Source organism: Tinamus guttatus, unplaced genomic scaffold, assembly GCF_059628265.1.
Source record: "Tinamus guttatus ecotype Peru unplaced genomic scaffold, ASM5962826v1 Tinamus_guttatus_pri_ptg000932l, whole genome shotgun sequence".
In the NCBI taxonomy this organism is placed as follows: Eukaryota; Metazoa; Chordata; class Aves; order Tinamiformes; family Tinamidae; genus Tinamus; species Tinamus guttatus.
In genome coordinates, this window is record NW_028289466.1 from 128,556 (window position 1) to 132,855 (window position 4,300).

General features: G+C 66.6%; 2 long non-coding RNA genes across 2 annotated transcripts; both read right to left on the reverse strand.

The window, feature by feature from the left end:
- Positions 1 to 380: 380 nt before the first annotated feature.
- On the reverse strand, positions 381 to 547 carry LOC148591069 (uncharacterized). The gene is made up of 2 exons (XR_015914201.1): positions 507 to 547; positions 381 to 413 (listed from the first exon to the last, which is right to left on the reverse strand). It is a non-coding gene; the product is annotated as an uncharacterized LOC148591069 (long non-coding RNA).
- A 637-nt stretch (positions 548 to 1,184) lies between these two features.
- Positions 1,185 to 2,758, reverse strand: LOC148591070 (uncharacterized). Its single transcript, XR_015914200.1, has 3 exons — positions 2,730 to 2,758; positions 2,083 to 2,157; positions 1,185 to 1,222 (listed from the first exon to the last, which is right to left on the reverse strand). It is a non-coding gene; the product is annotated as an uncharacterized LOC148591070 (long non-coding RNA).
- Between the last annotated feature and the right edge of the window lie 1,542 nt (positions 2,759 to 4,300).

Here is a 4,300-nt window from a genome sequence, read left to right on the forward strand (position 1 = left end):
CAACCCACCCAGAACACCCTGACCTGCAATAGCCCACCCAGAACACACTGACCCACAACAACCCACCCACAACACCTCAACCCACAACAACCCACCCAGAACACCCCGACCTACAACACCCTAACCCACAACAACCCACTCACAACACTCTGACCCACGACAACCCCCACACAACACCCCGACCCGCAACACCCCACAGCACCAACAACAGCCCCAGCCGGCAGTTGCAGCCTTTATTGGGGGGTGCCCTGAACAGGCGCCCGCGGCTGTTGCCGCTGTCGCTCTGCGCCTGTTGGGGCTGGAACCTGCCAAGGGGGGGTGGTCACAGCGGGGCCCAGGCGTCCGGGAGGGCCCAGGCGTCCGGGGGGGGGGGTCTCCACTCACCCCCTTCTACCGCATCCGGGTGGACAAACCTGGAGGGGGGGACAGGGTTAGGGGGCCCCGGCGTCCGGGTGACCCCCCCCCGCCCCCCCCGGCCGGAGGGGCCCCGGCGTCCGGGCGCTCACGTCGGATCGACTGGCGCAGAGCCCCCTCCTCCTCGTCCGGCTGCCCCCGTCCTGCGGGAAACGGTGACACCCCAATGTCCCCAATGTCCCCCAGGGTCCCCAATGTCCCCTCATATCCCCCCATGCCCCAATGTCCCCAATGTCCCCTCATGTCCCCCCATGTCCCCCATATCCCCAATGTCCCCTCATGTCCCCATGTCCCCCATGTCCCCAATGTCCCCTCATGTCCCCCAATGTCCCCCAGTGTCCCCAATGTCCCCTCATATCCCCCCATGTCCCCCATATCCCCAATGTCCCCTCATGTCCCCATGTCCCCCTTGTCTCCCCCATGTCCCCAATGTCCCCTCCATGTCCCCCTTGTCTCCCCATATCCCCAGTGTCCCCAATGTCCCCTCATATCCCCCCATGTTCCCAATGTCCCCCCATGTCCCCAATTTCCCCCTGTCCCCCCATGTCCCCAATGTCCTCCATGTCCCCCCATGTCCCCATGTCCCCAGTGTCCCCCAGTGTCCCCCCAATGTCCCCCCATGTCCCCAATTTCCCCCTGTCCCCCCATGTCCCCAATGTCCCCCCATGTCCCCCAATGTCCCGCATGTCCCCCATGTCCCCAATGTCCCCCATGTCCCCCATGTCCCCATGTCCCCAGTGTCCCCCCAATGTCCCCATTGTCCCCGGTTACTTCGGCTGTTGATCGAACTTGCACCGACAGTGACGACCTGTTGGCGGGAAAACAGCTCTGAGCCCCGGACGCCGGGGCCCCTCGGGGGGGGGGGCGGGGGCTGTTTCGGGGAACTGCTTTGGGGGTATTTGGGGTGTTATTGAGGTGCTTTGGGGTGTTGTGGGCTCTTTGGGGGTGTTTGGTGGCCTTTTTGGGGGGGTATCTTGGGGTTTTGGGGTGGTGCTGGGATGTTATCCTGCATTTCTGGGGTGTTTTAAGGTCTTTTTGAGTGTTTTGGGGTGTTTGGGGCATCTTTTCAGCTGTTATTGGGGTGTTCTTGGGTTGTTTGTACGGGTGTTTTGGGTTATTTTGGGGTGTTGTATTTGGGGGGGTGTTTTGAGGTGCTTTGCAGGTGTTTTAGGGGCTGTTATTGAGGGGGTTTTGGGGGGTGTTTTGAGGGGGAATTGGGGTGTTTTTAGGGTTGGTGCTGGGGGTCTCATTGGGGTGTTCTGGAGTATTTCGGGTTGATCTGGGGTGTTTTGGGGGTCCTTTGGATGGCGTTTTGGGGTGTTTGGAGGGTGGTGTTAAGGTTGTTGTGGGTGTTGTTGGCAGTGTTTGTTTGGGGTGTTGTGGGGTGTCACTGTAGCTTTGTTGCGGGGGGTGTCTGAGGCAGTTGGGGGTTGTTGCTGGGGGTGTTGAGGACATATTGGGTGTCAGGGTGTTGCGGGGGGTGTCGGCAACATGGGGCTGTTGCAGGGGGCAATGGTGCCTGTTGTGGGGCTGTCAATGGAGCCAGCAGCTGTTCTGGGGGCCCAGGGGGTGTTGGGGGGTCCAGGAGGTTGGGGGGAGGTGCGGGGACGTCCGGGTGTTGCCGCTCGCGGTGTTGGCGGCCGCGCGGGGGGTCGCGGTGCGGCTCACTGAGGATGAGGAGGATGCCGAGGCTGAAGAGGACACAGGCGAAGACGAGGCCCCCGACGCGCAGCGAGTGGTAGTCTGGGGGGGAAAAACAGTCGGCCGCGGGTGACAACAACACCCTTATCCGCGACAGCGCCCGGATACGTGGAGATGGCTCCCCTGAAACGCAACAGCCGCAGCCCCGGGTGGAAGAACACCCTGACACACGACAACACCCCAATTGCAACAGCCCGATGCGGAACAACACCTGGACCCGCAGCAGCACCGCCCTGATGTGCAAAGAGCAACACCGTGACATGCGACAACACCCCCATGGCTACACCCTGACACGCGAAAAACACTGACAGCAACACCCTGACCCATCGCAACACCCCTATGGCTACACCCTGACATACAGCAACACCCTGACACATGACAACAGCCCCATGGCTACACCCTGACATGTGAGAACACCCGGACAGCAACACCCTGACCCGTGACAACATCCTGATGGCGACACACAGCAACACTCTGACACGCCCACAACACCCCGACATGCGACAACACCCCCATGGCTACACCCTGACATGCGAGAACACCCGGACAGCAACACCCTGACCCGTGACAACACCCGGCCGGCTACACCCGGCCGGCCGCGCCGCGCCGCTCACCATAGACGAAGCGGTCGGGCTCCTCCGGGCTCTGCGGCTCTGTTTGGGGTGGGGGGGGTGCTGAGGGGCCCAGGCGTCCGGGGGCAAAATGGGCCCAGGCGTCCGGCTCCTCCCCCCCCCCGGCCGTGACCGTCTCCATGGCTACGCGGCCTTGGCCCCTCCCCCCCTGTTTGCCCACTGGGGCCAATGACCCCCCCTCCCCCCCCGCAGGGCGGATGGGCCCAGGGATCCTCCCCCCCCCCCCCAAAGGGGGCCCAGGCGTCCGGGGACCCTCCTGTGGTTGGGGGGAGGGGGCAGGTGCATGAGGGGCCCAGGCGTCCGGGGGCCCCACTCACCTCCCAGGTTCCCCATGGCCGGCACCGCTGCCCGCCCGACGCCTGGGCCCCGCTGGGGGGGGGGGGGGGCTATTTTAACCCGCCGCCCTCGTGCCCCAAAAATACCCGGGTGGCGTCACCAGCGGTGACACCCGAGCGCCACCGCGTCCCCAAGGCACCCGAGCGCCGAATGTGTCCCCATGTCCCTGTCCCCCACGTCCCCAATGTCCCTCCATGTCCCCTCATGTCCCCAATGTCCCCATGTCCCTGTCCCCCATGTCCCCCCATGTCACCAATGTCCCCATGTCCCCCATGTCCCTGTCCTCAATGTCCCCAATGTCCCTCCATGTCCCTCCATGTCCCCTCATGTCCCCAATGTCCCCATGTCCCTGTGCCCAATGTCCCTCCATGTCCCTCATGTCCCCCATGTCCCCAATGTCCCTGTCCCCAATGTCCCCAATGTCCCTCCATGTCCCCATGTCCCCTCATGTCCCCCATGTCCCCCATATCCCTCCATGTCCCCAATGTCCCTCCATGTCCCCCCCGCTCCCCGCCCCCCCTGACGTCCCCATGTCCCCAGCGTGTCCCCCATGTCCCCTGATGTCACCCGTGTCCCCCCCCGCACAAGGGCCGCTCTGTTCTCCTCCGGGCACCAACAGCGGCTCCTTTGTCCGCCCCCAGGGGCCCAGGCGTCCGGGGTGGGGGGGGTAGGAGGGGCCCAGGCGTCCGGGGGGGGCGTGGGAGGGGCCCGGGCGTCCCGGAGGGGCCCAGGAGTCCGGGAGGGGCCCAGGAGTCCGGGAGCCGCCGCCGCCGGGAGCCGCCGCCGCCACCGGGGAGGGGGGGGCGGGTCGCGACAAGGGCGGGGGGGGGGGGGGGTCGCGATAGGCGGGGAGGGGGAGGGGGGTCGTGACAGGTGGGGGGGGGGGGGGTGGTGACAAGAGGAGGGTCGCGACAAGGGCGGGGGGGGGGGGGGCTCGAGGGAGAGTCGGGACAAGCGCGGGGGGGGGAGTCGCGACAAGGGGGGGGGGTCGTGACAAGGGGGGGGTCGTGACAAGAGGGGGGGGTCGCGATGGGCGGGGCCAGCAGGGGGCGTGTCCGGGCGCCCGCCCCCCCCCGGCGCTGCTGCTGCTGCTGGGGCTGGCGCTGGGCGGTGCCGCGTGGGCGGGGCTTGGGCCGCGGGGCGTGGCCGCGGGCGGGGCGGGGGGCGTGGCCCGCGGGGGCGGGGCGGTGGCGGCGGGGGGGCGTGGCCGCGCTGCC